Source organism: Heterocephalus glaber, unplaced genomic scaffold (assembly GCF_053883595.1).
Source record: "Heterocephalus glaber isolate CG9 unplaced genomic scaffold, H.glaber_assembly_v1.0 deba00000474, whole genome shotgun sequence".
Classification (NCBI taxonomy): domain Eukaryota; kingdom Metazoa; phylum Chordata; class Mammalia; order Rodentia; family Bathyergidae; genus Heterocephalus; species Heterocephalus glaber.
The window spans coordinates 1,293,213-1,317,031 of NW_028258146.1; the positions used below are offsets into that span (position 1 = coordinate 1,293,213).

At 38.4% G+C, this 23,819-nt stretch overlaps 2 pseudogenes; both read left to right on the plus strand.

Moving 5' to 3' along the window:
* Nucleotides 1-1,146: 1,146 nt before the first annotated feature.
* On the plus strand, nt 1,147-3,781 carry LOC101697491 (dnaJ homolog subfamily C member 14 pseudogene; annotated as a pseudogene).
* LOC101713477 (riboflavin kinase pseudogene) lies at nt 3,702-5,154 on the plus strand (annotated as a pseudogene).
* Nucleotides 5,155-23,819: the final 18,665 nt, after the last annotated feature.

The following is a 23,819-nucleotide window of genomic DNA, read 5'->3' on the forward strand; positions in this document are numbered from 1 at the left end:
CTGGGGTGCCATTCTGGGACTTGGCTGAGGATGAAGTAGTTTGGGGTTGTCATCATGATTTGGAGGGTAACACTTGCACTTAGTGAGTGAAAACAGGGCAGCACAACATCCTTCCTGCAGTACAAGGGACAGACCCACACAAAGAATTGTCCCTAATCCTTCTCGGTTTCTGGACATTGAGCTAGATGCTCCCAGATAAAAATCTGGTGTGTGTGTCGCTCAGCCTGGAATCTAACTTCGTGTTATATGTAAATTTCCACACTTTCATATACACTGAATTTTCAAAGAACACAGCTAGCATGACAAAAAAGGGAAGACTGGATTTTGTTTTGGTTAAAGCCTATCTAATTTTTCCCTTTCCCAGGGGCAATGCTTCTTGTGATATTTTAATTTACAAAAATATAGCAATAAAATAACATGAATCCAAAACTGCAGCTGTCATATTTGAGGTAATTCTGCACAAAGAGTAAGCATTATTATTTGCTTTATTATAGTAAAGGTATACCTGGGTATTTAGATATTGAAATGTATATTTTTTGCATTGTTTTTATTTTTGTCTATGTTACAAAAATTGCCTTGTTGATTATGAGCAGATGGATTATATTAGCTGCATAAATAGAATTCAGGATATTAATAGGGATGGGTGATTGCAAAACGACCAAAAAAATTGTGCTGGGTTCTGATATATCAGCACCAGAAAATAACTTCCTTGAAGATCTTCCTTATTTTTTGAGGATTACAATGATATTTATACCTTTATCACTAATTCATAACAAAATAGCTCCTGTACAGAAGACATATTTTAACTTGTGTTTAATTCATGTAACCTGGGTTTCCTCTTTCTTTCTAATTTAGACCTTTCAAATATTGATAAAGGCTACAGTCTTCTGCAAAACAATGTAATCGATTTCAAGAAGCTATCAGGGTGTGTCTTAACAACAAAGACAATCAGCTTTGTAAGACATCCTTTTTAAAAAATAACAAACAAGTGAGTGGGAGGCAGAGCCGGAGCCTGGGGAGCTGCTCTGGTAGCTCCCCTTGGCCCCAAGGCCCAGCTGCTCCAGGTGGAGGAATTACCACTGCTCTTCAGCACCAGAAATTACCCATGATGGCTGTGACCTAAAACCCTCAGGAAGCCCCGGGGTCATGTCCCAGAAGCACCTGGGAGAAAGACGGCTGTGTGGAGCCCACTACAGTGGTGGTGCCTCCCTCAGGACTTTAGAACCCTCTGCATATCCTGAAATATTTGCATTCTCGGGACTCAGAGACTCAGCAGGGACTGCTCCTAATGGTATCCGCTGCTTCACAGAACACTCTGGTCCTAAGTACACACAGCCCCCAAATCCAGCCCAATGGTGGAATCCAAGGCATGGCTGCCCAAGGGGTCCAGGACCACCTAGGGAAGGAGAGGACCCTGATCAGAATGAGGCATCTTCAGAAGAAGAGTCAGGAGTGGGCCAGGAACTCTCAAAGAGTGAGGCTGGTTACCGTGAGGATGGAAACCTTTCTTTGCTTTCCATTCCATCTGCTGGTAACTGCCAGGGAGCCCCTGGAATCCCACAAGGCCTTATTCTGAGGGAGATGACTCTTCTAGCAACTTTTGCCACCATTATACGTCTCCAACCTTGGGGGAAGATGAAGAATTGGAAGAGGAATGTGACGATGAGGAACCTCTTAAATTTCCAAGTGAATCTTCACGGGTGTCAGCGGAAAGAAACCACCATCCCCGGAGACAGCGGCACCGCTTTCCGAACAAGGAGAGTAATCGGGAGAGTGGACGCTGAGATCCCAGGGCCCCTGGCCGACATCGGCTGGGCCGGAAACGAAGTCAGACAGATAAGCGCAGAGGCCTGGGGTTGTGGGGAGCAGAAGAACAATGTCAGCTTGGACAGGCAGACTTCTGGTGGTTGATTGAACTGGTGGTGTTGGTGGGAGAGTACGTGGAAACTTGTGGCCATCTCATCTGTGCATGCAGGCAGCTGAAAGGCAGTGATTTGGAACTTTGTCGAGTTTGGGCGGGAGCCTGGGCAGGACGGCTCGGGGGGCTGGGCTCAGGTAGTGTTCCAATTTCTAAACCAGGGGTTTTACTGTGGGGCAGGGCTGTTCACCCATTTTCTTAGGCTAATGGGTGTTTTGCTGCTTCTGGATCTGCCGCTTCTTTTGGGCTGGCAGTTTCTGGTGGGCCTGCGTGACCTGTTAGGCTGGGGTCATAAGGCCGTCAGGCTGTTTTCTTGGCTGGATTCTTCCACCTTGTAGCATTGCTTCACTCTGCTGAGAGATAGTAAGCCGTGGCAGCAGCTGGTAAGAATAGTTCAGCGGGGTTGGCTGGAGTTGCCCTGGTTCAAGCAGAGGACTAATAGCCAAGGGAATGTACCTGTAGCTAGTGAGCAGTACTGCCAGCCTGAAGAGGAAGTGGGTTGACTCGACCATGGCTGGGGTTCCTGAGGATAAACTAAACCCTTTCTATGTTCTGGGGGTTGAAGCCACAGCATCGGATACTGAACTAAAGAAGGCCCAAAGGCAGCTGGCAGTGATGGTTCATCCTGATAAAAATTATCATCCCAGGTTGAGGAGGTCTTCAAGGTTTTAAGGGCAGCTTGGGACATTGTCAGCAACCCTGAAAGGCAGAAAGAATATGAGATGAAACATAGGGTAGAGAATGAGCTGAGCTGGTCAGTGACTGAGTTTCTGTCCAAGCTACAAGATGACCCCAAGGAAGCAATGAATACTATGATGTGTAGTCGATGCTGAGGAAAGCATAGGAGGTTTGAAATAGACTGGGAAACCTAAGAGTGCCAGATACAGTGCTGAGTGTAATAGGTTTCATCCTGCTGAGGAAGGAGACTTTTGGGCAGAGTCAAGCATGTTGGGGCTCAAGATCACTTACTTTGCACTGATGGATGGAAAGGTCTATGACATCACAGAGTGGGCTGGATGTCAATGTGTGGGAATCTCTCCAGATACCCACAGAATTCCCTATCACACATCTCATTTGGCTCTCAGATCTCAGGCACCAGTGGTTGGCACGGAGCCCCCACAGATGACCCTCCTGCTGACCTTCAGGATTTCTTGAGCCGAATCTTTCAAGTACCCCCAGGCCAGATGTCTAAGGGGAGCTTCTTTGGAGCTCCTCAGCCTGGCTCTGGGGCCACTGCAGTCTCCAAGCCCAACAGCACAGTACCCAAGGGAGAAGCCAAACCTGAGAGGCGGAAGAAAGTGAGGTGGCCCTTCCAACGTTAACTCCCCTTCTCTGCTCTCCTTAAATCAATATCAGGGAGTCAGAAGGGCTGTGTACAGCACAGAATGGAGTTTGATTTGTTTATTTTTAAAGATTTTAGACAGGGAAAATTTTAAGCTTAAATTGTTCACTAGTACTTTAGGAAGCCCCTAAACCACTGTCCCTCTTCCCCAGCACCCAGGAACTGAATCTTGTCTTCTGACAATACCAAAGAAATAGGGATGGCTAGAGCAAAGAACCTAGGGCCTGGACCTGGGCTGGACAATATATCCCTTTGAGGGGTGGGGAGTATTTCTCTGGGGTTGGTATGCCTTTGTCATGTCATTTGCCTTTAGAGCATATGGTCCCTCACCCTTTTAAACTATGAGTCTATCTTATTTCTGGGTCCATTTTAGGGGGAGGTCTCCATGACCCTGATAAACTAGTTAAAAGAACAAGGGAGCATGTAGCCCTAATTTTGGAGATGCATAGAGTTCAGAAAGGGGAAACTGAATTTTTGCCTGACTTTCACCTTGAGGGTAAATCACCCAACTGCAGGCTTGTTGTTGCAAGAATGGCCAAAATTAATAATTAAAAAAAAACAGACTCATGCCTTCTGCCATTGGGTAAGGGAGAGTGACAAGGGAGTTCTCACAAGCCCCCTTGTTATCCAAGGGTTTGTATTTTTTTGTTTGTTCATACATGTATGTACATATCTATTTAAAGCCAGGGGATTATCTTTCTATAAAAATATAACTGGCAAAAAAAATTAAAAATAACAAACAGAGCTACATATATGTGGGAACTTGGTGTATGAGAAAGAACACTTTATATATGCATAAAGCAAAAATTATTCAATAAATAAAATTGAGAGAAGTGACTATGCTGGAAACAAGTAGAACCTTGCCTCATACAAGGCACAAAAGTCCTCTCTAGATCCAGACAGCTGGGTCAGAGGTGTGAGAGACGCCCCCACAGGGTGTTGTTGATGCTGCCTTCCCTCCACCATAGTGCACCCACCCAGCAGGCAGTTATGGCAGGCAGTCATAGTCAGTCTGTGCACTGTGCCCATTGGTGGCTCTTTGGGACAGGAAGACTCAATATTAGAGGGTGTCACTTTATTCTACCTAGGTCAAGTGATGCAGGGCTTTGGCCCTGGCTCCTAGCAGCTAGGCATTCCTAGAGCTAATTTTCCTGAACAAGTGCAGTAATAGATTATCTTGCAGCTCATGTATCCAGTGGCATTCATTAAGGTTGGGCCAGTGCTGGAAATGGAAGTGTTCTTAAGATGCTGATGAGCACAGAATGAAACCCAAACTACAAGAGTTTGAAAAGTCTATTGAAACTCACATCATGCATACCTTCAAAGATATCCTATGGGGACTGTGAGGACATCCTCAGTGTGGCTGTTTTTGGCTACCTCAGACCGGAAAAGAACTTTGATTCTTTATAGAGTCACATATTTAGCCCTTTAAGGAGATCCTGAAGAAGCTGAGAAACAAAAAAACTTACCAGAACATTTCAAACTCAAAGAATTTCTTTCAGGTTTCAAAAGCAAAATTATCAATGGCCACTGGTAGAAAATTACCTTATTTATTCATTCACTGTTTTATAGTATTTCACTGTTTATAACTATACAGTCTCATCTTGGTTAAAAGTAAAACATTTTTCTATAGCTGTGAATTAACTTAAAAACTCCAGATTAGTTACTCAGTTATGCTTCTAACATAATTATGTTAAATCCATCATGCTATAGCACTAAAAAGTTTCACTTAAAAATCAAGATATGGGGGCTGGGGATTTAGCTCAGTGGTTCCAGTGCCTGCCTCGAAAGCATAAGGTCCTGAGTTCGATCTCTGGTACCAAAAAAAAAAAAAAAATCAAGATACTTTTTATGTGAAATGTGGATTAAAATGAACCACAAGAAAGACATTGTCTTAGAATGGAAATAAAATGTATGTAAGTATGGGGAAAAAATCAAGTCATTAATTTGTGATACCACCACATACATACTTACATAATATAGGCTGCTAAACATACAAGGCTTATAAAACTAAATGCATTAAGCAGACATTTGATAATTTATTATAAACCTTAATAGGAAAGTCCAGACTATATTTTTATATTATGTGCATTAATATATTATTCCAGACATGAAGACTTTTGTGAAATTTTGTTTTATTCATTTCTTTTATGAGGTCAATTCACTGTGCTGTCTCCATTTTTTCACATGGAGTTGTTTCAATTCTAAGTAGCCTAGATTCCCTCTGCCTACCAGTTTTTTAAAACAATAAAATGAGTGTTTTTTAATACTGTAGATCTCATTTTTTGTGTTGGATGATCCTTTTCTTTTTAAAAGAGTATTCTTTTTCTTCAACATTTTTCCTGACATTGGTTCTTTTTTCCTTTAAATGACTGTATTAGTTTTTTTGCCAATATGGAATATCCTACAGCTGTGCAGTTTAAAGATTGCACCTGTCCATACCATTCCATTCCATTACTTGATGAACAGAGGTTAAGAGCATATCTGTATGGGGGCGCCAGAGATTGAACCTACACACTAGACACTACACAATAGACAAGTGCTCTACCACTGAGCTACATCCCCAGTTCCCTGTATTGCACTTTTAGGAAAAAAACCCTTCATCTTTGGGCTTCCTCTGGACTTAAAGGAGCACATAACTCTTCAAGTCTATGTACTATTTTCTTTTTTAAATTTATTTTTTATTAGTTCATTTATGATACCTAATGAATACGTTCATCAAGCAGAGTTGGTACATGTACATATCATATCTTAATCCTCCTCCCACAAAATGCTTGTTTTTCCCCTTTGTGAAACTATTTAAGAACCAGTTAAGCTATGTATTAGTTAGAAGGTTGCTTACTTCTAATGTGATTATGTATTCTGAAGTAAATCTAAGCTGTTGTATCTGTGTGTGTAGAATATCATTTAATGCTAGTCTGGATAGTACTTGTAACTTGAAGGAAATGTATAAACAAAATTCTAGTTAATTAATCTTCACAGTTTGCATTTTTCCTCCTGTTTTTTTCCTACTTGAGTCCTTGTGTTTATAAAGGTGAAAAAAATTGAAATCTTTGGATACTTAAGGAAATTAAGGTTACAGGTTGCTTTGTGCCCCCTTGGCTGGTACACTGAATTATTGTTTACTTTGGAAACAGATTTTAGTGGATGGGAGGACAGGTTGCGAAGGAAGGGTTTGAAGTATGTAGAAGGCAAGGTTAGAGATGACAATTCATTTTCCCTGGATACAGACCATAATAAATGTTTTCCAAGTATGTTTAAAACATATAAAGATGTAAGAGAAAAGGGACGCCTGGATACATTCAGTTAGATTGTTTTACTTTTTGTTGTATAAATTTATGACAAACTAGGAAGTTTGTGGTTTTTTCTTCCCATTTTTTTTTTTGGTATCAGGGATTGAACTCACAACCTTATGCTTGTGAGGCAGGCGTGATGCCACTGAACTAAATCACTGGTGGAAAATGTTTTTCTTAATAACGCTGGGGATTCAACCCAAGAGCTAGACAAATTAGTCTTTGCATACTAGACAAACACTCTTCCCTCTCCCACCAGTTCTTGCAAGGAAAATACAGTTTTTATTGTTAGAAACCCCATACTTGAAAGAAGGCTCAATTACCAGTGACTTTATGAAACAAAGTTAAAAACAAAGTTGGAAATTGTAAAAGACAGATTTGTGTTTGTTTAGTCTGAATAGCTTGCTGCTAATTATGTTTTGATTTTGTGGAAGTTCTTTGATATTTTATTGTCACCTTACATTGTGTTAAATAGCCATTGCTTTTGAAAATCACACAGTATTTTGTTTAGTTAATTGTGTTTGCATTTATAAGAGTTGATGTTAAGTACTTACGTATTTTAAGAAATTACAGAAGTTCCATTGTGATTAGTCTGAATGTTTTGGGGCCTTGAAATAAATCTTGAATAAGTGGTAAAAAAATAAAAAGTCCTCTCCAGGTGAAGTGAAGAACATACATTTGGAAAGCAAAACTTTAAAAGTTTTAGAAGAATATGTAGAGGTAATGTTTTATATGGACTTGAAATTAGGAAGAATTTCGTAAGACTCAAAGAGAAAGATTGATAAATTTAGCCACACTAAGTTTTAAAGACAAGATACTGTAAAATTTTACATTTTTTCATGCAACTAATTTGAAAAAGATATTAGCAGTGGATACAACTCACAAAGTATTCAGGATTTTTTTCAAACTCTTATAAGTAACTAAAAATAACAAAATACGCAAGACTGAGCAAAGGCTACAAATAAATAAATCAATGATTAGAACACTCAAATTGCCAAAAGGTCCATGAAAATATTCAATCTCACTAGCAGGTAGGAAAATGAAAAATAGAAATGGCCAATATTTTTATACTAGTCTATCATCTTTCCTAAAAATCACTAGTAATGACACACTAAATTCATCTGACAACTCTAAAATGAGGAACAACCAATCCCCCCCCCCAAGAGAAATTTTCAAACATCCATGAGGGGCAAGTGCTCAGGTGTTCACTGTGACATAGTTTGCAATAGCAACACTCCAAAACTCATATTCATAGATTTGTAGACTTTCTCAGGCCATAGGATATAAGAATCATTGAATTACTTGCTACTTCTCTTCTCCTATTCAACTATTGCCATTATAGTTTGCCAGCCGAGTTTGCCAACTATTGCTGCAGTGACTGAGAAGGAGAGAAATTAAATGGCATAGCCAAAGAAGGACATACGAAATGAGTGCTGGGCTGTCACCATAACCCTGTTCTCCTTAAACTCATTATCCTTAATGCCTTTCATTTCACAGACCATCCTGAAAGTTTTATTGTATTCTATTTCTTTGAAAACTAGTAAACCATCAAACCATGGATGGTTGTTTCAAAGCTCCATGTGATACTTTTTGGCTCTAATAAAATACTTTTGTCATGGAACCTTTGAATTTCTTTGAACTCTTTGGAACAAAAGTGCCAGCTTAATGGGATGATGTTGCTCCCGTTAAAGTCAGTCTCCTAGTCTTCAAGGGTAAGTGCCTGCACATTTTCATGTGAACTTCAGATTGTCTGTGTTTCTCTCTTTTCCATTAGACTTTCTTTCCTACCCATAGCAATTTGCACATGTACCTGAAGGCACTATAGTTGTCACTATGAATTTCTGTTCCAATAGCTTCATTTAATCAGTTGCTAATAATGTCTTAGCTGGCAAACTATAATGGCAATAGAATTACACCTTGACACCAGAGTATGAACATCAGGAAAATCCAGGTTATTAGTTGAAGAGTTCAGATAAAAAGACAGACAAAAGAAGAGATCAGCTCAAGGTGGGGTCAAAAAAACCCACATTTAATGCACTGTAAGAATAGTTGAAGTTGAACAATGATATAATAATGGAATGTGTATGTCTAAATTACTTGCAGTGCATTTCCCACTTCAGTATCCTACAGCTACGGTCCCATAGGATATCACTATGTGTGTTATAAAATGGTGTATATATTAAAGTAGATCATGATAAGATTAAACCTACTTAAACAGATTATTTAATTGCTGAGACTCTTAGGAATCTACTATTTTTACATTTATTGTGGATCACCTAAAATGATCCCCAAATATTTCTCTTATATTGAATCAGAGAATATGTACGCTTGTGTGTGTGTGTGTGTGTGTGTGTGTGTGTGTGTTATTTTTCATAGGGAATCCATTAACAACTCTGGCAAAGTTTCTTTGAAACACTGCCTTAGGAAAAAGGTACATAAGAAAGAAAGTGAGCAACACAGCAAAAGGGAACATGAAAAGCAGAAAGCATGAGACTGACAGATGACAACTGTGGCACAACACTAAGTGTAGGTGACATTGAAATTGAAGATTCTTATGTTAGATGAAAAATTGACTAAATTTTAATTTCAAAAGGTGAAGGGGAAATCAGAAAGTTAGAAAAGCAGACAATAAGAAGGAATGTGTTTATATTATAAACTTTATATTATAAATTTTAAAAGAGTGGAAAGAAAAGGAAGAAAGGGAGAGAAAGAAGGATGGAAGGGAAAGGGAAAGAAAGGAACAAAGGAGGGAGTGAAAGAAAGAAGGAATAAAAGAAAGAAGGAAAGAGTAAGGAAGCATGAGTGGAAGAAAATGAGAGAGAAAACAAATTGGGAAAACAACTAACATCAGGAAAAACAAAATTCATGACAAAATTGAATTTAAAAATTGTAAAGAAAGAAATAATTAACAACAATCTATCACAGTTATGAACCTATATATATTGCAAGTGACCTAGAGTTGAAATATATAAATGAAATTATTGTTAGGTATACAAAGATATATTGACAAAAGCATATCCATGATCATCAGACGAAATCATTAGATGAGATCATTAGGCTAAAAACATGTAATGGCACAATGGATTTAAGAATATAACTGAAAAACAGAACTATAGGTCAATCTTACTAATGAACATAGATGCAAAAATTCTTAATAAGATACTGGGAAACAGAATGCAGAAGATCATCAAGAAGACCATACACCCTGACCAAGTGGGATTCATCCCAGGGATGCAGGGATGGCTCAACATACACAAATCAATCAATGTAACACACTATATCAATACAGCCAATGACCAAAACCATATGATCAACTCAATAGATGCAGAAAAAGCATTTGACAAAATCCAACATTCATTTGTGATAAAAACCCTACAAAAATTAGAATGGACAGTCTCTACCTCAATCTGATAAAAGCCATCTATGAAAAACCAACAGCCGGTATCATACTAAATGGTCAAAAACTGAAAACCTTCACACTAAAATCAAGAACAAGACAAGGATGTCCACTATCACCACTCCTGTTCAATACAGTTTTGGAAACATTAGCCAAGGCAATCAGATGAGAGAAAGAAATAAAAGGAATAAAGATAGGAAATGAAGAAGTCAAATTGTCATTATTTGCAGATGACACGATACTCTATATAGAAGACCACAAGAACACCACCAAAAGTTTTCTAGACTTAATAACCAAATTCAGTAGAGTAGCTGGATACAAGGTCAACACACAAAAATCAATAGCTTTCCTCTACACGAACAACAGACTCACTGAGAGAGAAATAGTACAAACAAAACCTTTCACAATAGCATCCAAAAAATTGAAATACCTAGGAATCAACCTAACAAAAGAAATCAAAGACCTCTTCTCTAAAAACTATAGCACTCTGAAAAGAGAGATTGAAGATGATATCAGAAAATGGACAGACATCCCCTGATCCTGGGTAGGAAGGATTAATATAGTGAAAATGGCCATACTTCCAAAACTGCTATATAGATTCAATGCAATCCCAATTGAAATCCCAGCAGCATACTTCTTGGACCTTGAGAAAACAATCCAAAAATTCATTTGGAGCAAGAAGAAAACCAGAATAACAAAAGCAATTCTAGCAACAGAGACATGGCAGGGGGTATCACAACCTCCAACTTGAAACCATACTACAAAGCTATTGTGATGAAAACAGCATGCTACTGGCAAAGAAATAGATGTGAGGATCAGTGGAACAGATTAGAAGATGCAGAAACAACTCGAGACACACTCAACCACCTCATCTTTGACAAAGGAGCCAAACACCCTCACTGGAGGAAAGATAGCCTCTTTAATAAATGGTGCTGGAAAAATTGGGTTTCAACTTGCCAAAGATTAAAACTAGACCTATGTCTCTCACCATGCACTAAACTAAAATTGAAATGGATTAAAGATCTAAATATTAAAGCAGAAACACTGTACTGGCTGGAATAGAGGTAGGTAGAACTCTTGAAGACATTGGGGGAGGAAAAGATTTTATGAACAAAACCTCAGTTGCCCATGAACTAACACAAACAATCAACAAGTGGGATCTCTTCTTATTAAAAGGCTTCTGCACAGCAAGAGAAACCACCAGCAGTGTGAAGAGACAACTCACAGTGTAGGAAAAAATTTTCAGCTGCTGTTCCTCAGACAAAGGTCTACTATCTAGAATTTATACAGAACTTAAAAAAATCAGACCCCCAAATTTAAAGACCCAATCCAAAAATGGGCATCTGAAATGAACAGACATTTCTCAGACAAAGAAGTAGCAGTAGTAAAGAAACATATGAAAAAATGTTCAACATCACTGGTTATTTGAGAGATGCAAAGGAAAATACTGTTGAGATTCCACCTCATCCCCAAAAGAATAGCTGCTATCATGAAATCAACCAATAACAAATGCTGATGGGGCTGTGGGGAAAGAGAAATCCTTCTCCACTGTTGGTGGGAGGGTTGACTGGCGCAACCACTGTGGAAATCAGTATGGAGATACCTCAAAGAACTAGGACTGGAAGTTCCATTTGATCCAGGTATTCCCCTGCTGGGTATCTCCCCCAAAGAATTAAAAGAACCATACCACAGTGATATATGTGCACCCATGTTCATAGCAGCACAATTTTTAACAGCTAAAACTTGGAAGCAGCCCAATTGCCTATCAATTGGAGAATGGATAAAGAAAATGTGGATTTTTTAAATAAAATGGAGTACTGCTCAGCCATAAAAAATGAGAAATTATAGACATTTATAGCTAAATGGTTGCATATTGAGGCAATACTCTTAGTGAAATGAATAGGACACACGTGTAAATACTGAATAGTTTCTCTAGTGTGAGAAACTGAAAGTGTAAATAAGGACTTAAAGGTATAATAGGTAATGTGAGGGAGAGAACATCAGCTGTGAATATCACAGTGTCTGTCAACATATTTGGTTGGAATGCATCAATCTTTAGACCTAACTTCAGTGAACTAGATGTACATGGATAGAGAAACAAACTAAATGATACCGTGAGGAGACAAAAGGTTACCGAAGGAAAAATATGCTGAAGGACATTGACCTGATCACTTAACGGAACCAGTGTTGTTTGAGAGAGACTCAAGGAACATAACAAGCAGATTCAATTTAGAAAAGAAAATCCAGCCACAAAGCCTTTAGAGGATAATTACGGTAACCTTAACACGGCCTACCGATTGCATGAGGTAAAAAATTATTGAAATTGAAGATGAAGAACATTAATTAAAAAGCTACAAAGCAGTATGTTCAATATTAACTCATTTTGGTGCAAAAATTATAAAGAATATGAAAAGCTATGTAACAATGTTAAAGGGATATTCTGTGAGTAATAGGATAAAATGTTTTTGTATTTTAGATTTTGGTCTCTAATTTTCTAAATGTGCATATCTGCTTTTGTTATAAAGAAACGATTCTAGAATACCATATACGTAAAATACTCCATTAATGAGATTATAAAAAATAAAAATATATAGAATAACTTGAATATATTGAGTTATTATAATTTTTTAAAATCAACCCATAAATATAATGGATTTTCAGTCTTGATTTGAATTAGGCATTCTTAATCTTTATTTTATTATCATGGTACTAAAAGCAACAGCCATAAAAGAAAATTGACAATTAAATGAACTACATATCTTTTGCAGTTTAAAAGTAATTGGGTGGCAAATGTTGAACAAGGGGCAAAATTTTACCACTCATACAACAACTTAATAGCCCTCATAGATTAAAATAATTATTTTAAGACAATGAGAAAAAATGTATTCCCTTTCCCCCCAAAAGTAAATTATGTTAACATTATTATAAAGTATTATAAAGTCATAGGCTAGAAAGTTTGGGATTCTGAGGACATCAAAAACAGCTCATAGATTACATAATTTATATGCTGAATCTTTAAATGGGATTGCAAACTCAAATGTCTCCAGAAGAAGACATATGCATGTGGGATACTGTTATACAGAGAGTACAAAGTAATGAAGTGATAAGGGTTGACTGGAGTAGGTACATATGTCACACTTGGAGATAGTCAAGTTATTGCTATTTTATAAAGTTGTGCTGCTCTTTTTTTGCCACGGACCACCACTTTTGTGACTTCGTGATGATTCATGAAGCTCTGGAATATATATTTTAAAGAATTACAGCCTCTTTGGATGAGTAATAAAGGAAAAACTAAAGATGCCAGTGGTTTCCCAGTGCAGATTTTTTAAAATGCACAAATGATGCAACATAAACACTAGACATTTTACCCACAAGAAGATTTCAACCAGGTAAAAGGGAACTCTTGTTGATTTTCCAAGAGATCAGATGCAGTCAAACTGCAGGGATACTTAGCTGGAAGAAAGAGAGTTGGGGTGGGGGTCATGACAAGGGAAACAAGTTGAGAGAGGATGTGATTGCTGTAGAAATTGACTATGAAAGGATGCAAAGTAAAAGGATAATAGCTACAAGTGGCAGCAAGACTACAGGGAAGTTTACCAAGGTAGTAGTGTATAAGTTCTGGGACCTGTCAACCTACTTTTAACTTATTCTCCATATACATTTTCCTACTTATAAAGGCAGACCTGTACTGAGTTGCACAGTGCCCTCCAAAACTCATATCTACCCAGAACCTTAGAATGTGACCTTTGTGGAAATATGGTGACATTTATGGAAATATTAGATGGGCCCGAAACCCAAAGACTGTATCCTTAGAAGAAAGCCATGTGAAGATACAGCAAGCCTAGGAAGAACATTGTGTGACTACAGAGGTAGAAACTAGAGTGAGGAAAACACAAGTCAAAGAACGAGGGATTGTCAGCCACTACTAGAATCCAAAAATAAGCAGGAATGATTCTTCTCTGGAGTCTCCAGAAATAACATGGCCTTGTTGACAATTGGATTGTAGGCTTCTAACCTCCAGAATGGTAAATTAATAGATTTCTGTTATTTTAAGCCACTCAGCTAGTAATAATTTGTTCTAGCAGCCCAAGGAAACTAATAAAGGCTCCATGGTTGGCAGTGAAGAAGCCAACAGTCTGAAACATGGGGACGAATTTGAACAAAAAGTCAAGTCTCTCGGATAAATATACCACCAAGACTTTTTTCAAGCTAAACAAGTAAACACTGAGATTCCTATGCAAACAATCATTAAGCAGTAGCCAGGAAAACAATGAAAAACATGCAAGGGAAATAGAGTTAGCCCTACCAAACCATGAAAGACAGTATCAGTCTTCTCATGAAAACATGGTGCCATTAGTGTGCCCATAGGGTGACAAGCCATGGGATAGATGGGAAACCCCCAAAACGGATTCACATTCATATGAAAATTTACTACTTGATTTGTCTTTGTTGTAATTGTGCTAGCTAATTTTGTTCCTGTAAATAAACTCAGCTCAAAACATTTCTTCAATATGAAACAGAGTATGATGATATGAAGAAAAGAAGAGTTTGGATGTGGCTTGTACCCTCCAAAAGTCATGTTAAAATTTGGTCCCTAAAGTAATGATGTTAAGAGGAGGTAGGACTATTAACAGGTATTTGGTTTGTGGGAGCTCTGTGTCCATGTAGGATTAATGCAGTTCTCACAAGAGTGTGTTTATGGTCCTGAGAGAATGGGTTGATATAAAAGCACATTTGGCCTCCTTCGCTTTTTCTTTCTTTTTTGTCACATGATCCTTCCTACTCTTTGACTATGCTATGATGCAGCACCAAGACCCCACCAGAAACTGAATAGATGTTGGTGTCATGCTTTCAGACTTCTCAGCCTCTAAAACCCTCATTTTTATGAATTTCCCAGTGTATAGTATTTTGTTATAGCAATAGAAAATGGGCTAAGATAAATATCAAATAAATTGAAAGAACATTATAGACCTTTGAAAGTAGCCAAGGAGATGAATAAAAGTCTAGCAAGAGGGGGCATTATTCTTCCATCAAGATTGGAAAGCCTCTGGTGGGAAGGGCAACCACTTAGACAACAAATAAACATGGTGGAAGGATGCAACTAATTATGTGTAGAGGTAGTGAAAATGCATGTGTGTTCTGATGAATCAGAAGTAAAGAGATGTGCAGCAAAATCTGAGGGAGCTGGGGCCACAGAGCACCAGCCAAGGGATGGACTGACTGTTCTTGAAGCCCAGAGAAAGACAATCAAGGCAAGCATTGCGTTCTTCCATTGCCCAGTAGAATGAGGTATGATGAACAAAGGGGAAATGAGCACAGAAGGACCTGTGAGGTTTCATGATGGGCCAGAGGTTTGTGGTCCAGGAATCTCCACAGCTTGGATGGGACTTGATCTTAGGGAACCCTAGACCCTGGAGGCTAAGAAAGCATATCCTGCTTTCCACAGGGCATCAGTCCTCTCCAATGCTGTATTTTTTCATATGGCCTAGAATGCCCAAATAATTTGTCCTCCAGGAACTTCACAGATAGCTCAGGCTCCAAGGCAATGCTGAGGAAAGACTGGGTTGAAGCCCAACAGTGGCAGATACTTTACTTCCTTATGGCTCAGATGCCACTTTAGTTGTGTAACTTCTGGAAATGCATGAAGGATGTGTTTCTCATTTTCTCTTTTTCTTTGAATGAATCAGAGACATTTATTAAACTTTCTGCAGGGCAAGAGTAAGCCAAGGGTAGCATATTTGAAGAGAGCTGCTCATACGTGAGAAGAAACTGACATCTCACATTAGAGATAGTTAGGAAAAATATCAATGATATTCCAATCTATAACTCCATAGGGTCCACAGCCAGGGACTGAGAACTTTCTAATTCATGCTGTGCTTTGTTGTCTCTTTTTCCCTTTTCCAAGTCCATGATGTTCTCAACTGGTAACTTAAGTTCACAATAGTAATAAATACCATGCTTTAATGTACCTAGACATAAAATGATGGAAATAGAACATTTTCTCAATTGTACCAGAATACGAGCTTATAAACAATTTCACACATTTGAATTCAATTGACTTCTTAGGATGAAATTAACTGCTCTTAATAAAAGTATCATTTTTAACTTGTCTAACTTATTAAATAAGAGTAATTTTTGGTCTCTGCCTCTTCTCTTCCATAATCCTACATTCCTACAAGAGACAACTGAACAGCAGATTGAATCTTTTCTGTATTCCCCCCAGAAGTGTCATATCACTATATTCCTATTTACTCTCCTTTTTTCTCTAGGTCAATAAAATTATCACAGCTTTTTTCTTGTTCAAAAAACAAAACAAAACAAATTCTGCCCCCTTACACCCTCACTTCACTTAGGAATTTGCTTTAATCATTATTAGATTAAATCCCCTGAAGTTCTATTCAGCCAACAGAGTATGTTAGGAGGAATCTAGCAAATAGTTTTCCAAAGCCTGTAATTTGCAGAGTAATACAATCAGCTCATTCCTGGGATTTTCATCAATGAGTACTATTTAGTTCAGCATCATGACTAAAAAGCATTTTAATGGGTTCAAAATGACCATAAGTACTATTTACAAAGGCCTGAAAATTGTGGATAATGGTATTCTGTGTAGGAAATCATTCTCTTAAACTAATCCCATATACTCTGTTCATTTGGTCAGGTTGTGGATGACTCTGTTCAGAATGGTGCCTTTCAGGTCATAAGCCAGTGACATTGTCAGAACTCTTTGAATCTCACTTGTGAGGTATTTGACACAATCTCTCCAGTTAAGGCCATGCAGAGAGTGGAATCAATTTTCTGAATAACTCAAAAAATTAGCCTACTCTTTGTCTTTACTGTCCACTTAACTTTGGCTATGAAGAGCAAACTATGTTGATGGATATAACCAGTTGGATCTGGAGCTTGCCATTACATTTCACATGAGTCAATGGATCTGTTTAATTTTGCTGGACTTCATTATTCAGTCATTATTCTTTCAGTCTATATGACTGAGCTCATAGACTGCAAGTGCCCTATGAAATTTACATGAGGACCATTTTCCATACAACACTGTCATAGATGAGGCCAAAATAACTGGAGGATTCAGATAACTCAGTAAAAAAAAAAGTCACTTTGCTTTTGTGTTCTTGCCATTCAGAGACCAGGAGTGTTCTGACCTATTCTAGTGCTGGGCACTGTCAATCACAAACTGGGAGTGGGAGTATCCTGTGCTCCAGGGTTGACCTCTGCAGATTGACATAGCCAATTAATTCAAGGGAAATCCATTTAAAGACTATTTGGACATACCATTTAACTAAAAAAGTAAACAAGGGAAGTTTGCATGTTTTGGGAGGATTGAGCAAGAATAGCTGAGTCAATGGCAGCCAGAAGCAGTTGGTTTGAGACTTGAAAAGCCCTAAATTCATATCTAAGTATCGTGCACAGTCTCCACTTACCTGAACATGCATATGGCATAATTCTCCAATTATTTTAGAGCTTCTTTAAGATAGAGATGAAAGCCAAAAACTATCTCTAGACGCAAGACCTAATTATTTAATTAACTGATTAGGATGTTGCTGTTGACTAATATAAAAGGATACAGGAATCCCTTTGTAACCTTTGTGACCAGGGAGCTGAGGATATCCTTTCCCTTCCTGAATATAGTCTCAGATTTTGATCCAACCTCTGCCAGTAGCAGAGTAGGGGCCCACCTGTGGTGCTGCTGTGGCTGGTGACTGGCAGATCTGTTTCTTGGAATCCCACCCTCTTCTTAGGCTATGACCTCAGTGGGCCCAATAACTAGAAGATGAGGTCAATGGAGTGGGTATAATAATGGGAGTAACACAATAGAGCTGATAGGATAGTTTAAAAAATTAATTCTATTATTCCTTTTTTAGTAGGGTGTATAAAATATACTTTCTTTACTTGAAGGTGACTTCTTTCTTAGGTGCTCTTGAACTCTGATCTTCCCTGTGGAAGTCACTAGTAATACTGAAAATACTGAATTCTCTCTTTTCTCTAGAGGGTGCTTCCCTCTAAGCATTTATAGTTAACAGTTTAAAGCAGGACCTTTAAAGATTTTAGGACATTGTGAGTGCATTGAGAACAAAATCTAATCTATGATCTGATTATTAAAATGTGAATTTACTTCCATAAACCAACTAGAACTGGAAAGATAAATCTTTTATTAAAAGTGAGATTGTAAATGGCCCATTCCTTAATTTTAAAAGCTTTGCTTTGTCAAAATACTTTAAAAGTATGGAACAGGATCATGGATTTAGCTCAGTGGCACCAGCCTGCCTTCAAAGCACAAGGTCCTGAGTTCAATCCCTGTCCTCCCCCTCCAAAAACGTAGAGAGCAGAAATTCATAAGACATGGAAGCAACACTAGATTTGAGTGAATTGGTAAGTGTTCCCTGTGTGAGATGAGACCAGTGGCTTGGACTGGGACACACAGTCCATCTCTGTCATCAAAACCTGCTTGTTCCCCATACTCTCTTGGGATACTAGGGGCTTTCTTCACTAAAATTCATCCATTAAAGACCCAAGGATGGGGGTAGATCTGCTAATTGGCTTAGTCCTCCAAGTTAGTTGGAAGCAGCTGGTGTTTGCCATTGGACTCTCTCATTCCACACATACCCCTTCCAACAATTCTGCAATGTGTCTGTCAGAATATGCATTTAAAGTAATGAATTTAGGTCATTGATATGTTGGGCATGTTCTATGGCTGTAAAGTATTCCACAAGGCAAAAGTCATCTCTAAAAGCAGACATGTTTTATAGCTGCTGCTGATTTACAGGCTGGTGAAGCCACTCTTCAGCTGCCCTTGAAGATAAGAAGGAGCAAGAAAGACAGAGTGAGAAATCACCCAGAGAGTGTCCTGATCTTCTCTGATGTAAGGGAGGAGAATGCAAAGACAAAGGACACCTCAAGTAAATATCTTTCGCTTTTGGAGTGTCTACTTTATTCTAAAAATTTCAGTTTTCTTGGTATCTGACAGGTGTAGGGTTCTCAGGGAGGTATAGAGGAGCGAGGGTAAGGACATGAAGATGAACATGGGAGATAAAAGAGGTAAAGAACCAGAAAGGAGCCAACAAAAACAACAAAAGTCCCACTTGTGAAAAATGTAGATGTAAATGATCAAGGAAGAGTATCATAAAATATAAAATTTAATATGAAATGCTTTAATATTAAAATGCCAATGAAGAGGCATAAAGATGGTGGTATGTTGTTTTGCTTGATGACAGTGACTTTCAGCAGGTAGGAACAGCAGGTTTTATTTGTGAGAAAGGCAAAATAAGAGGAAGCCAGCAGACTAAAGAGGATGAGCACAACACAAAGAGCCAGAATAAGGGGAGAATATTCATGAATTAGCAGAGAACACAAGTTACTAATCCTCCACTCACCAATTAAGCTCCTTACTTAGGAAGTGGCCAGTGCTAGTGGCAACAGAATCTCACAATAGAAGAATAGTTAAACATAAAGAGAAGAAATGTGAGAATCCTGGAACCTAAGTCTTCAATGAAAGGGAGAGTCAATACTTATTGATCTTCTACTGTACAAGTAACCAGGTGATATTGATCAACCAATGTTATTAATTACATACCATGTGCTAGACATATACTTTTTATAATAGTCCTATAAATTTATAATAATTTTATTATAACTATAAAATTGTTAACATTACTTTATTTTTTAGATGAAGAAATGAACCATGAAGGTGCATGATTTACATGAGGTCATCCAACACAGAGTCTCTCTTCTTCATCCACATTTTGGGCCACTTTTTGTCTTCCTCTGGCCCTTTGACAAACCAGGGCTGCTAGTCATAATATCCTGGGTTTTCTTGCTTTAAAATGTCTGACATGTTATAAAACATTATTTAGCACAGAAGAGAATAAAAATTAAAGTTAGATTTTGCCACCTGCCTCGCAAGCACAAGGTCACGAGTTCGGTCCCCGGTACCAAAAAAAAAAAAAAAAATTAAAATTAGAAATATTTCCCTCATCCTTGGCTTATAGCCTGGGGTCACCAGATGTAAATGTTTCTGTTGAACAATAATGTCTTATACCTCTATTTCTTGATTGTCTTAAAAGATATCTACAGGGCTGGGGATTTAGCAAAGAGGTTTCGCTGCCTGCTGCGCAAGCTCAAGGACCCGAGTTCGATCCCTGGAACCACAAAAAAGAAAGTATCTACAGATTCCTTGCTATGAGAAATGAAAGTTTAGTGCCTTTGAATAATTCTAATAATCTGATTTTGGTTTTAATTCATCTATTGCTTATCATCAGTGCTTTACAAGAACAAAAAAAATTTTTTAATTCTTTTGTTAGTACATTTTAGTTATACAATAAGTTTACATTTATCATTGGGTGCGTGTACCTGTACATGATGTATCTTGGTTCTTATTTTTTCCCCATTACCTGTGCGTCCTTCACTACCTCCACCCTTCCCTATTTACATAGATTTCATTTCCATTTTGTTCTTTTCTCATAATATTTCCTTTCCCTTATTTCCTTTCCCCTTCCCCTTCTACCACCCCTACACCTTTGGACCTTTTCCTATTTCAACTTATCAATTATTCATTTTAATCATTTTAATCCTTATTTTCACTTTCAGTTTCTCACACCAGAGAAACTATTCGGTATTTACGCATGTGTGTCCTATTTATTTCACTTAAGAGCATGACCTCAATATGCATCCATTTAGCTATAAATGTCTCTAGTTTCTTGTTCTTTATGGCTGAGTAGTACTCCATTTTATTAAAAAACCACATCTTCTTCATCCAGTTTCCAGTTCATGGGCACTCGGGCTGTTTCCAAGCTTTAGCTATTACAAACTGTGCCGCTATAAACATGGGTGCACATATATCACTGTGGTTTGATTCTTTTAATTCTTTGGGGAAGATACCCAGCAGGGAAATAGCTGGGTCAAATGGGACCTTTACCCCTAGTTCTTTGAGGTATCTCCATACTGATTTCCACAGTGGTTGCACCAGTCTGCACTCTCACCAACAATGGAGAAGGGTTCCTTTCTCTCCACACTCCCTCCAGCATTTGTTAGAGGTTGATTTCTTGATAGCAGCCATTCTTTCTGGGGTGAGGTGGAATCTCAGTGTTGTTTTCATCTGCATCTCTTGAATGACCAGTGATGTTGAACATTTTTCATATATTTATTTACTACTTTTACTTCTTTGCCTGATAAATGTCTGTTCATTTCAGATGTCCATTATTGAATTGGGTCTTTGAATTTGGGAGGTCTGATTTTTTTCAATTCTTTATATATTCTTGATAGTAGACCTTTGTCTGAGGTACAGCTGCTAAAACTTTTTTCCCACATTGTAGGTTGTCTCTTAGCTCCGTTGGTGGTTTCTCTTGCAGTGCAGAAGCTTTTTAATAAGATGGGATCCCAGTTGTTGAGTCTTTGTGCTACTTCCCATGCTACTGAGCTTTTGTTTATAAAGTCTTTTCCTATGTCAGTGTTTTCAAGAGTTCTACCTAATTTATCTTCCAGAAATCTTAGTGTTTCTGTCTTAATATTTAGATCTTTAATCCACTTTGATCTTAGTTTAGTGCATGGTAATAGGTATGGGTCTAGTTTTAATCTTTGGCAGGTTGAAATCCAGTTCTTCCAACTTCACTTATTGAACAGGCTATCTTTCCTCCAATGAGGGTGGTTGGCTCCTTTGTCAAAGATGAGGTGGCTGAGTGTGTCTGGAGTTCTTTCTGCATCTTCTAATCTAGTCCACTGATCCTGGGGTCTGTTTCTTTGCCAGTACCATGCTGTTTTTTATCACAGTAGCTTTGTCATATAGTTTCAAGTTGGGGATTATGATGCCCCCAGCCATGTCTCTGTTGCCAAAATTGCTTTTGCTATTATAGGTCTCTTCTGGTTCCAAATGAATCAAAAAATATCTTTAATCTATTTTGATCATTACCATGAGATATCAACTTGACTGGACTAAGAAATATTCAGAGGATTAGTAAATCACACTTCTGGGTGTGTCTGGTTGGGTTATGGAAGCATGATCTTTGGTACCATACCTGTTTCTTTCCTCTCTGGCAGTGTTCCCTTGCTCTGCTTCCTGGTCATCTGGAACCAAGCAGCTTTGCACAGGCATGCCCGTCTACCATGGTGTTTCTGCCTTAAAGCCACCTGACCATGGACTGAATCCCTAGCACTGTGAGCCAAATTAAACCACTGCTCCTTTAAAATATGGGTGTCAAGTGTTGTGTCTCAATGATGGGAAAGCTGAAAGAAAGTTGGTACCAAAAGTAGGGTCATTGCTATAAGGATACCTGACCATGTGATTTAGAAGCCTTTGGAACTGATTTCCTAGAAGAGTTTGGAAAAGTTTAGAGATGCAGTCTAGAGAAGCCCTAAAATTCTATAAACAGAGCCTAATGGATGATTTTTCTCAGAAAATGGAAAACCAGAATGCTGATGGGAAAGCAGGACAGTAATGGATGAGCTTAGGTGGTTTCAGTTTGGAACAAGGAATTTATTGGCAATTGGACTAGAAGCCATGTGTGTTACACTCTGGCAAAAAGGTGTCTACATTTTTTCAATGTCCTGAGATTTTTTTGGGAGACAGTTTAAGGGTGGTAGAGCAACTGATCTGGCCAAAATATTTCAAGATAGCACAATAGTCAGGCTAAGGCATGAGTACTACTGGCTGCCTTTAACCAGACTTATAGTGAGAATCAGAGGCAAAAAGCAGAGGAGAAAATTTTGAAAAATGTAAATTTTCACCCAAAGGAACCACATGTAAAATTAGGACCAGAGGAAGTATGTGTGCTTAGGAGATTAACACCATTAAATAGAAACCAACACTTTCTACAGGAACAACAAGAAAAATGCTTTGAGGACATCTCAGAAATCAGCAAGATACCCCCCCATTGCAGGCTAAAGGGTACAAATGTGTAAATCTTTCAAGTGAGAAGAGAACACTTGGGCCTCTGCTCAAGAAGGGTTTCCTAGAGAATTACTTCCCCAGAATTCATTTCACCATGGTCAGCCATCCAGGAACTCAGAGGTCACTCTTGCCATGGTCCAAGGGAATGTGGTTACTACTCAAACTAGCAGCAGATGTTGGCATCATTCTCACGTTGTTGGTTTTATCAGCAAGTCGAATGTAAGAGTTTTAGTGTCATGGAGGCTTCCACTGAGATTTCAGAGGAAGGGTTGGAAGTCAGGTAAAGTGCCCATGAGAAGCGGGTGCATAATGCTGTTGGAATAAAGCCAAAGCTGCATTGGAGACCTCAAGAAGCTGAAAATGTCAGGAATGAGAGCATCAGCCAAGGAAAGCCACAGACCCAGAACAGAGCAAGCCTGAGAGAGGCTGTGTAGCTGAAGCCAGCAAGGCCATAGGGGTAGGGCCACATGTACTCTTTGAAACTCACAGCTTATTAGCATGTATCCTACATGCCAGACATGGAGCCACAGGACTGAAGTGTTTACCTTGTTGGGTTTTGGTCTTGCTTTTGTCTGATTTTTTCCTATGTATCTAGTCTTCCCTTTTGGAGAAGGAATTATGACATATATCTAAATGTCTCCCCAAATCCCCATTCGCTGATAGATGGGGCTTTTGGAAGTGACTGAATCATGAGTATATGATACTGGATCATGGGTGTGTGATACTGGATTAGTCCACTGATTGGTTTAATATAGTTCTTGGAAGAAGTAGGGGAAGTGGGAGGGGTAGGGGAAAGAAAAGAAGGGAAAAGAAAAAATATGAGAAAAGGAAACAACTGGAAACAAATTCTTTGTAAACAGGGAAGAGTGGAGGGTGTGAAGGGAGGGCAGGGAAATGGGAAAAAATAAGAACCAAGATACATCATGTAAAAGTACAAGATCCCAATGATAAATGTAACTGTATTGTATACCTAAAAT